This window comes from Spermophilus citellus, assembly GCF_964194105.1.
Source record: "Spermophilus citellus genome assembly, contig: SCAFFOLD_36, whole genome shotgun sequence".
Classification (NCBI taxonomy): Eukaryota; Metazoa; Chordata; class Mammalia; order Rodentia; family Sciuridae; genus Spermophilus; species Spermophilus citellus.
Window position 1 is genome coordinate 1,924,096 of NW_027673039.1, and position 11,862 is coordinate 1,935,957.

The 11,862-nt window shown below is 46.7% G+C and overlaps 1 pseudogene across 1 annotated transcript; it reads left to right on the plus strand.

Moving 5' to 3' along the window:
* Positions 1-735: 735 nt before the first annotated feature.
* LOC308640197 (zinc finger protein 521-like) lies at positions 736-11,088 on the plus strand (annotated as a pseudogene). The gene is made up of 3 exons: positions 736-837; positions 923-994; positions 6,984-11,088. The product of its transcript is annotated as a zinc finger protein 521-like (transcript).
* The last annotated feature ends 774 nt before the right edge of the window (positions 11,089-11,862 follow it).

The following is an 11,862-nucleotide window of genomic DNA, read 5'->3' on the forward strand; positions in this document are numbered from 1 at the left end:
GAATCTTTCAGGCCATGGAGGCCTTGCACCAGAGCATGGCTTAGCCCACTGCATCACAAAGTGCCTTGTACTTGTCCCCATGCACCAAGTATCAGTCCATCTGGCCTGTGTGGTCCTTCTTCAGCCCAGGAGAAGAGGGTTAGTCATGGTTGGGTGAGGTGGGGTGTTCTGCAAAGACCCTTCCCCATAGGTGAAGAAAGATGGCAGGCACCATTGAAGGCTAGAGGCAAATGACCTGGAACTCCCTGTGGGGCCCAGGCATGACAATCCTGGGGGTCTTCAGGAATATGGCCTCAAAAGGGATGGAGAGCCCGAGGAGGAGGGAGGCCGACCCTAGATTTGCTTGCTTTCTCTACACATGGTACCATACCATGCAAGGAGACAAAAACATGTCATCTCTGAGTCCCAGTTGGTCATCTTAAAAATGCCAGGATTTTCAGTGCCATTTCTTAAACTTCAGGACAGTTAGAATTTACCAGTTTCAGACTACTGGGAATGTAGAAGCCTGAAAGCCAAACTCATTGCACTTGTCTCAATTCTTACCCACCTCTGCCTGGCAGAGACACCAAGACACAGCCTGCAGGCTGTTACCATTTAATTTGCTGGAAGCAGATATTGAAAGAAATAATACTCATTCACTTTTCCTATATCCAAGTCAATTAGAAGTGAAGCCTAAATAAAATTCAGGTAAACAACAAACCAGAAACACATGTGAGTGTGCACACACATGTGTCCATGCCTACCTTTGCCCTACAGCAGATAGCCAAAACCTACCCTGAAGCAGAGACCAAGGACCAGATGCCTGCCTTTGTCCTGCCTGCTGTGAGGGCTGGGAGGGTGAGGAGTGGTGCCTTCCACTTGCCTGCTCTTGCAGGGACTTGCATCTCACCTGTGCAGTGATCCCCTTGGGAAACACCCACAGACACCGATGGCCCTGCCTGGAGAGGCTCTGCACAAATTCTATCCTGTGCAGTTTCGCGAGCCTCCGGACCAGGTATGCACAGTGCCAGTCCTTCCCTGTCTGGGTTCAGAACTGCTCTATGCATCACATTTGGTACTGCTCTCCCTCAGTCAGCTCTGAGAGTGCAAGGAGAAAACTGGTCAGTGACTGGGGACTGAGGGCCTTCTTCTGGGGAACTCAGTATAAAAACACCCAGAAGAGGGGAACATGGTAAGGGCCAGCAAGATCCTTGACAGTTTCTGTCCTTCTGAACCTGTAGCTAACTTCTTCAAGGTAGAGAAGACCTGCCTGAGCCCTCTTGAAGCTCCTAGAGGAGGTCAGAAGCTCTGTCAGGACACTGGTGGGTTCGTGCAACCTCCTGCAGGTACTCGACCAACTCCAAAATGGCAAGTCTGTAGGAAATGACCTTCCTCCCTCTGGCAGTCGAGTTTATTCCTTGTGCAATAAGCACCGGTCTTCTCATGAATTGAATCCTAAGGAACAAAGAAAAAGAAAGAAAAGAATATTATTATTTGTAACAGGCAAGTCCCCAACTTTCTAAAATTGCCAGTGAGAGTTAAAGGGAAAATAAAGGCCATCATTGTAGATCTGATTATAAATTTTTTGAATCATAGTAAACAACTGGAAAAAAAACAAATCTATAAGGAAAAAATGTGTATAACCTTAACATTTTTGAAGAAAAATATGAAGACATTAAAAATAAAAAGGATTCATCATCTTGCCAGCTGGGAATGACCATTGCTAAGCGTGTGGTGTACTCATCCAGGCTGTGGTTTCTTCTGCTCTGCACTTACATGCACATGTCAACATAGTCAAACACTGTTTAACAATAGGGACTCCTGCAAGAATGAATCCTTAGGGAATTTCACTGTCATGCAAATATCAGACATGCAGTGATGGAAACATCACCAAGTGACTTGTGACTGTGTGTGTGACATATAAGGGCAAAGCAATGTCTTTGAAACTTCTTTCTTTTCCACATGGAAAAGAAGCATCTGTTAATTATACTGAATAAAGCTGCATTCTGTCAGTTTTCAGAAACTCTGCTACTGCCTAAACCATATGGTTCAGATGTTTTGCAAAATAAATCAATAAAGAGGCAGCCAGCTTACTTCTAGGCAATTGATGAAGAGCATGTAGAGTTTGGTCTTACCTCTAATGATGAACACCTTCTTCTCTAACAGGGACAAGTAGGCCTGGATGTATTCTTTCACAGCATGGAAGCTGTGAAAAGAGAAATATTATTCCTGGTGATGTCAGGATGGCAGAATCACCCTACCAAAAAAAAAAAAAAGAACATCTATTAACCAATCATCTGCCCATATATTTCTCTGTGTGTATAAAGGTAAAATACAATATAAAGGTGTAATACAATATGTAGGTAATAGATTTAACACTTTTCATTAAAAGTATGTTTGCACAGTCTTGGATGAATATGAAATTCCATATTACAGAGAAGCTTTTCTCAAACATTTTGGTTTCAGGCCCAATTACAGGCTTAAAACTTACTGAGAGCTGCAGAGACTTTTTGTTTATTTGGTCAAACCTACACAAGCCAGAAAACAAAGACAAATGCTGAACAATTTCACTTAGGTGAGGTACCTGTGGCAGTCAGAGTGACAGACAGAATGTAGAGTGGGGGGTCTGCCAGGGCTGGGGAAGGGCTAGGGAGTCTGTGTTAGGTGACAAAGGTGAGGACACTCTGGAGCAGGATCTGGTGGTGGTGCAATACCCAGTGTTTGATGTCGACAACTACACATTTAAAAGTGGTTACACAGTGCATTTTGTGTTATGTATATTTTAGCACATTTTAGAAAAAGAGCAGCAGTGGCCCAGTAGTGGGGTGCTGGTTAAGGACATTAGGGATAGCACAGAAGGGAAAACCAGTTCCCTGTGACCTGTGGAAAAATTGCATGACAGATAAGCCACAAGAATTGGCCTTCCTAGCATCTTTCTCTGTAGCTTCCCTACCTGCTTAACACCTCTGGTTGCCATCTCTAACCCTTCTGTCAGAACTGACAAGAAGACTTGAATACCCATCATGTACTGACTACTTTCATCTTTCCAATATCCAGGGAGTGTAGTCTAACTGGAGAAGGCAGCTCTGAAGTGGCAGCCTGCAGGAGGTAAGACTTGAGGCCCCTGGCAATCCCTGAAGTTGCACTTAAGCTCCCAACCACAGGAGGAGAGCAGCAAAGATCAATGTAGGGCAGCAACCTTTCAGGCATCGCATAGCCAATGAATGGCCCTGGGGATTCCCTGGAGCTGGAAGGGGCACACAGAACAGAGACCAGTGTACACCACAGGCTTCAAGCCTGAGAACTAACTGGCCAGCATCTGTGGCTGTGGTTACTTGCACAGGGATCGTATTAAAAGGAAATGAACCAGAAACTTGTGAAGTTTTTGAGGTCATTAGATTGAGGAAAAAGTCTCCCACTACCTACAAATATGCCCATGCCAGCTTGCAGAGCCAGAAAACCCATCTCTCAGCTAGCAAGCTTCTTGACCATTGGAGACCACACTGGACCTGGCTGAGTGGCCAGTGTATCCCCAGAGATCTGAGGGTCCTGGATGGGACAGGAAAGACTTAGAGAGAGCTTTGTCCAGGCCATATGGGAAGATGGTCCAGGATGCCTGTGGCCACAGGGACACACACACACTCCTTTCCACCATTTTTCTTTACTTTTCCTTAAAGAACCTCTGTAACAGCAGTTCACGTCATGCTTTAAAGATAGCTTTACTGCTCTAAAGCAGGCCTGTTTTTTTCTCCTCCCTGATCTCCCTAATCTCTCCTTCCTAATTTCTGGGAAAATAGGATTTCCCTGAATTGCCTCTTTAAAAAACCCTGTGTTCCCCCTTAATAGGGAAATCACAGCCTCTGGGACAGAGACCCTTGTGTTTCTCCTTTGCTAGCAAAGCAAAAAAAAAAAAAAAAAAACAAAACAAAACAAAACACTTCTTTTTCCTTTTTCTAAAATAACAACAACAAAATGCCTCTTAAGTTCCATGGCACATAAGCACATTCTGTGCAAGTTTTCCCACTGCCTTTCAACTAGATGCGGCCAAGGGACTTAGTTTAGGGCAATGAAATATGAGCAGGTGTGTGTGTGTGTGTGTGTGTGTGTGTGTGTGTGTGTGTGTGTGTTTTGGGGCTATATTCTTTTTTTTTTGTACTTGGAACTGAGCTCAGGGGCACTCAACCACTAAACCTAACCCCCAGCCCTACTTTGTATTTTATTTAGTGACAGGGTCTCACTGAGTTGCTCAGGGCTTTGCTGTTGTTGAGGCAGATTTTACATTTGCAATCCTTGTGCCTCAGCATCTCAAGCTCCTGGGATTACAGGCATGTGCCACCAGCCTGGGATGTGTTCTTAAAGGTATTGTGTGCAGGGGCTGAGGGGAGGCTCAATGGCAGAGTGCCAGCCTAGCATGTGTGAAGCCCTGGGGTCCATCCCTGGCACTGCCACCCCTTCTTTTGCTCCCTAGGCTGTGACAGCAGGGATAGACTTTGAAGACAAGTAGCTGGAAGGTGTTTGTTGAAGAGGACAGAAGGTCATTTGAGAAGAAATGTGGGTACCAGGCACCTGGGAGCTGTGATCAAGCCCTGGCCTGTATAGACCATCCTGCACAAGGCCTCTGATATTCTAGTCAAGTTTGGATACACTGGCATCTGGTGTCTCTGCTAATCTCTGTCTGGTGTGCCTGCCTGCATTTCAAAGGCTGCACACCTGTCTACAGCGGCCTTTCTCAGATACCCCGACAGTGGGCACTTTGAAGGATAATGATTTTCTACCCATGGGATGTGCTTATGTGATAGTCACCCTAGCCCAAGATCACAGGGTAAAATAGGTGGAAATGGTGTTGTGCTGAGTGGCTATTTTTGCTGGACAGCCTGGCCACAGAGATAGTGGCTTTCTCTGAGGGGACTAGTAGCACTGTCATCAGATTTATCTGGCGTTGAGGACAGAGGCTCAGTGTTTTTCTGTTCCTGTGGTCCCTTTATAGTATGTATTTTGAAGTCCCCAGCTTCAATGGCACTCTCCTGCATCACTGCCATCCTGCCTAGGGTGAAGGTGATTTTACCTCTGAGGGCTAGGCTGCTGGCTTGTTCTAGATCATCCTGGGTGTAAGTGAAGCCCACTCCTCCAGCCCTTGAAAAGCATCCATAAGCAAGTTCCCTGCAGAAGTTCTGTTGTGTAGAGTCATTGCTATCCCTAAGTGGCATGCCCTGACTTAGCAATCAGGGAGGGCCAACTCTTAAACAACTGAGCTTATCCATGCTATGGCTGGCCAATGTGTCACATCCCCCTGTGTGACTCTGTGAAAGCCCAGCACTTACCTGCAGGTGAGGGTGGAGTGGGCTCCTGGTCTCTGTGTCCCAGTGCTTACCTTGTCTAGTGAGAAGATGTACTTGGTCATCAGCTGGCACAGCTCCAGAATCTGGCTCTTGGTCCCCAGGAACACGTGCTCCAGAAAGAATGCAATTGATAAAACCGAATTCCACTGGATTCTGTCAAAAGAGTGTGTCAGGGACTTAGCCTTGACAGAGGAGTCTGAGACAGGAGGAGGGCATGAAGAGTGCATGTGCAAGGCAGGATGGGAAGGTGAGGTGACAGAAGAAATTAACCACCAGCTCTGCCCTCAACACTCCTCCAGCTCTCCATGAAGGTAGGACTCAGGGTCTCACTTTGCTACCTCAGCATGCACTGCCACTGTGCCCACTCTGCCACTGTGCCCCACTCTCACAATCCTGCACAGAGCGAGTCCCTCTTGACTCTCATAGCCCAGCATGGGTTGGGACCCTCCTCAATCCTGAAGGCCTGCTTGCTCTGATCACCCCCATCCTTTCTAGTGGCTCCCTGCCAACTCAGTGATTCTCATGCTGCTGCCTGCCTTTCTGTGGCCCTGGGGCACCATGGTTTCGCTGCATTGGTTTTCCTCTTTCTCCCACATCTAATGAGATGGCTGGCACTTGACATGGTTCATCAAGTGCAGAGTGAGTGCACAAAGAGCCCCTGCCATGGCAGGAGAACCTGCTTGTCCTGCTGCCAGGGGTGCCACAACCCATAGTCCGTTGATGAGCACAAGCCGAGCATGCCAGGAAGAGCTAGGCTCTGGGTCTCACCTGACCTCTTCAATGACAACTCTGACTGTGATCCTGCTATCTTGCAAGTACCCATCTGAGCACACGAGCTCCAGCGGTATAGACATCTTCTTAACCAGCTTCAGCCAGGCCTGGGGACTTGGCTTCAGATTATCTCTTGTCAGCATTTCAGCACAGGCCATTGCAGCCAACACATCTAGTATCTGGGAAGGGGAGAGTGAACTCCAAATGTTCTCTGCCCTTCCACCCATCCTCTTCATTGGCTATGGCTCCCTTAGGCCAGAGGTCCTGGCAGAGGCATTGTGTCCTTGCATTCCAGGCTTGGAATACAAGTACACAATGTATAACCTGCTCCTTTGGGTCTTGGGATACAGGAAACACTAGCCAGCTGTTTCCAATATCTCTGGGCTATGCTGGCTCCCTTCCCCCTGAAGGGTCTCTCCTCTGGTGGCAGACCAGGGCCTGGGCCTCCCGAGGGGTTGTACCATCTCACAGCCAGCCATGTCATGCTTCTGTAAAGCTTCAGTGAGGCTCTGCAGAAACTGCGGTTGGATGGTCAAGATTCTGGAGAAGTTGTGCAGCTGGTCCTGAAATGCTGATAGGCCAGGTGCACCCATGGCAAGCAGAGCCCATCCTCAGGCCTCCCTGAGGCTGCTTCCAGCTCAGACACAGAACCACAGGGCCCTCTGCAAAAACTGGTGTTTCCAAGCGTTTTCAGTATGTATTTTTGAATCATAAAGAGATTTTTTCCTGTGGGAATTCAGAACTATTCAAAAACCACACACACAAAAATTACGAATTAAGGGCAGGGTGTGGGGCGCTCGGCCGCTGCCAGGCTCTGGATCCGCGCGCCACAGCTGGCGCCTCCAGTCTGGGTTTTGGCGCGACCCCTCCTCCCTCTGGCTCCCCGTGCTCTAGCCTTTTAATCATGCCCCTCTGTCTGTGTGTGAGTGCATGCAGGCTGGGCTGACAATGATTTCCTCAGTGATTACATACAAAGTGAGTCCCTGTGGGTTAGGGCCCCCTCTGGAGCCATCCTGATGGCTTTGGGGGCCTTGCTTCCATTTTCTATTATTATGTGGACTACCTGAGTGCCAGTGCAGTCCAAGACCTTGCAGGATGTCTTGCCGCCGCAAGCAAGTGAAACCAAGGTCCCTCAAATACCCAAACTGTAAACTTGAAGACAAGGCTGAAGATAGAGACATAATAGATTGTAAGAAGAGGACAGAAGACCGGGAGGACAACTGTGACAGTTGCCTCCAGGTGTTTGAATCACTGAGCTATATCACAGAACACACGATTAATCAATATCAGCTGACAGATGGAGTGGATGTTGAAGATGATCCCACATGCTCTTGGCCAGCTTCCTCACCTTCTAACAAGGACCAGACTTCCCCTAGTCATGGAAGAGGTTGCAATTTTAGAGAGGAAGAAGGTGCCCCTGGACTGCCATACCAATGTCAGTTCTGTGACAAGTCGTTTAGCCACCTCAGCTACTAAAGCACCATGAGCAGAGTCACTGCCTTTCAAATGCACCTACTGCAGTCTGCTGTTCAAACACAAGTGGAACCAAGATCTCCATATAAAGCTCCACACCGGGTACAAGAAGTACCACTGAAGTGAATGTGATGCTGCGTTCTCCAGGAGTGATCACTTGTAGATCCACTTAAAGACTCACACGTCCAACAAGCCATATAAATGTGCCATTTGCCACCATGGGTTCCTGTCCTCTAGCTCCTTACACGGACACATGCAGGTTCATGAGAGGAACAAGAACAGTTCCCAGTCTAGTTCCAGGATGGAGGACTGGAAGATGAAGGACACTCAGAAATGCAGTCAGTGTGAAGAAGACTTTGACTTCCCGGAAGACCTCCAGAACAACATTGCAGAGTGCCACCCCGAATGCTCCCCCAATGAGGATCAAGCTGCCCTGCAGTGCATCTACTGCCACAAGCTCTTTGTGAAGGAGACCTGCCTCATGAACCACATGGAGCAGGGGCACAGAGGGGACAAGAAAAACTCTTGCAGCATTTGTTCTGAGAGTTTCCACACAGTCGAGGAACTGTACAGCCACATGAACAGTCACCAGCAACTGGAGTCCTGCAATCACAGCAACAGCCTTTCCCTGGTCAAGGTGGGCTACATCTCCGTGTCCATCCCAACTCCAGATTCCAACCTCTCAGTGGACAGTTCAACCATGGTGGAGGCTGCCCCACCAATCCCAAAGAGTCGAGGGAGGAAGGGGGCTCCTCAGCAAACCCCTGACATGACCGGCCCCTCGAGTAAACAAGCAAAAGTTATCTACAGCTGTATTTACTGCTACAAACAGTCATTCTTGAGTCTTGCAATTCTGCAGATTCACCTAAAGACTATACATTTAGATAAGCCAGAACAGGCCCATATTTGTCAGTATTGCTTGGAGGTATTACCCTCACTTTATAACCTAAATTAACATGTTAAGCAAGTGCACAAAGCTCAGGACCCAGGCCTGATTGTTTCTGCAATGCCTGCCATAGTTTACCAGTGCAACTTCTGTTCTGAAGTTGTCAACGACCTCAAAACCCTTAAGAAACACATCCGATGTTCTCACAGATTTGCAAACCCTGCAGCTAAGGACAGTAATGCATTATTTTGTCCTCATTGATATATGGGATTTGTCAACTGACTCTTCCCTTGAAGAGCATATAAGACAGGTGCATTGTGACCTCAGTGGCTCTCAGTTTGGATCCCCAGTGCTTGGGACCCAAAAGAACCATTAGTGGAAGTCTATTCCTGTATCTATTGTACAAATTCGCCAATATTCAACAGTGTTCTTAAGCTGTACAAGCATATCAAAGAGAATCATAAAAACATTCCCTTGGCCCTGAATTATATTCACAATGGGAAAGAATCCCGGGCCTTGAGCCCCCTATCTCCTGTGGCCATAAAGCAGACATCTCTTAAGATCATGCAGGCAGTAGGGGGAGCACCTGTGCATCCCGCCGGAGAATATATCTGTATTCAGTGTGGTGCTAAGTACACATCCCTAGACAGCTTTCAGACTCACTTAAAAACTCATCTCGACACTGTGCTGCTGAAACTGACCTGTCCTCAGTGCAACAAGGAATTCCCCAACCAAGAATCCTTGCTGAAGCCTGTGACCATTCACTTTATGATCACCTCAACCTACTACATCTGTGAGAGTTGCGACAAGCAGTTCACATCAGTGGATGACCTTCAGAAACACCTGTTGGACATGCACACTTTTGTCTTCTTCCGCTGCACCCTCTGCCAAGAAGTTTTTGACTCAAAAATCTCCATTCAGCTGCACTTGGCTGTGAAGCACAGTAATGAAAAGAAGGTCTACCAGTGCACGTCTTGCACCTGGAACTTCTGCAACGAGACTGACCTGCAGCTCCACATGAAACAAAACCACCTGGAATACCAAGGCAAATTGTACAAGTGCATCTTCTTTGGTGAGCCCTTTGGCACTGAGGTGGAGCTTCAGTGCCACATCACAACTCACAGTAAGAAGTACAACTGCAAGTTCTGCAGCAAAGCCTTCCATGCCATCATTCTGCTAGAGAAACATTTGCAAGAGAAGCACTGTGTGTCTGAAAGCAAGACGCCCAACTACAGCAAAAATGGAGCCTCTGAGCAGGTGCAGAAAGAAGAAGTGGAGCTGCAGACCCTACTGACCAACAGCCAGGATTCCCACAACAGTCACGATCTGAGTGAGAAAGATGTGGACAGCTCTGAGCCTATGTATGGGTGTGACATCTGTGGGGCGGTGTACACTGTGGAAACTCTGCTGCAGAATCACCAGCTCCAGGACCACTATATCAGACCTGGAGAAAGTGCCATTGTGAAGAAGAAAGCCAAGCTCATTAAAGGGAATTACAAGTGCAACATGTGTTCTCGAACCTTCTTCTCTGAAAATGGCCTGCGTGAACATATGTAGACCCACCAAGGCATGGTCAAACACTACATGTGCCCTATTTGCAGAGAACGTTTTCCCTCCCTTTTAATTCTTACAGAACACAAAGTCACGCACAGTAAGAGCCTTGATACTGGAAACTGCAGGATATGCAAGATGCCTCTGCAGAGTGAAGAGGAGTTCTTGGAGCATTGCCAAATGCACCCTGACCTGAAGAATTTTCTGATGGGATTTTGCTGCATAGTATGCATGAAGACTGTGACCTCCACCTTGGAACTCAAAATCCATGGGACATTCCACATGCAAAAGACAGGGAATGGGTCCACAGTCCATACCACCGGGCATGGCCAGCATGTCCAAAAACTGTACAAGTGTGCATCTTGCCTAAAAGAATTCTGTTCCAAGCAAGATCTGGTGAAACTTGACATCAACGGCCTGCCATATGGTCTGTGTGCTGGCTGCGTAAATCTCAGTAAGAGCAGTAGCCCAGGCATCAGCCTCCAGCCCAGCACAAATAGACCAGGTTTTGGCCAGAATGAGAATTTGAGTGCCATCGAGGGCAAAGGCAAGGCAGGAGAACTGAAGACACGCTGCTCCAGCTGCAATGTGAAGTTCGAGTCTGAAAGTGAACTCCAGAACCACATCCAAACCATGCACTGAGAGCTCATGCCAGATAGCAACAGCTCACAGTTGAAATCACCATAAGTGTCGCCCATGCCCAGAATCAGTCCCTCCCAGTCCGATGAGAAGAAGACCTATCAGTGCATCAAGTGTCAGATGGTTTTCTACAATGAATGGGAAATACAGGTTCATGTTGCAAATCACATGATTGATGAAGGACTGAACCACGAGTGCAAACTCTGCAGCCAGACCTTCAACTCTCCTGCCAAACTCCAGTGCCACCTGATAGAGCACAGCTTTGAAGGGATGGGAGGCACCTTCAAGTGTCCTGTCTGCTTTACACTATTTGTTCAAGCAAACAAGCTGCAGCAGCATATTTTCTCTGCCCATGGACAAGAAGACAAGGTCTATGACTGTACACAGTGTCCACACAAGTTTTCCATCCAAACAGAGCTGCAGCTTAGTGTCATCCAGAAAATGCTTTGAGATGTCAGCCCAAGCCCATGCAAACTGTTAAATGTCAAATGAAAATGCATCACTGTCTCTAATCACACGATGACCCAACACAGCAGTTAGTGAAAGTATAGTCTCTCAAGGAGAATTACTTTTGTGGCACAAAAAGGGAACTTGTTTTACTCTTTGCAAGAAACTTTTATTGTTAATGTAAATTATTCAGAACATTGTATTTTACCATAACACTTGTATTATCAAAACTGTTGGATGTTCATGTGTTTGAACTTTTGAGCACCTGATAGACTCCTTGTATATAAAGTGTTGCACATGTATTATGTCATCTGATACTAAAGTGGTCTTATAAAGACAAGTGGACCTGGGCCCTATTCAGGAAAGATTAAAAAAAAGTGAACAAGATGGCTTAAGAGAAAGTATTTTTAAGAAAGACAGATTAGAAACAACTGTTACACATGGGACTATGGTTAGACTTCCTTTTATATACTCTTAAGCCTAGAATTTCTCTTTTGGTATATCAACAGTTAAAATCCAAGACTATTCTTTATTGCTGAAGATTCTTGCAAACCATGAAGAGATGTTCTCACAGAACAGAACCCCAAGCTGGATACGGCCCATATATATATTCGTAAGCCTTGCGATGTGACAGGTAGCATCACTATATATGCAATAGTTGTTATGTAGACTGTCAAAATAATTTTTTCCTGGATACATTTGAAGCTTTGAGTGTTCAAGATTTTCCTTAATGATTCACACAGCCAAATTCTTAAATCAGTTGAACTAACCTGTATG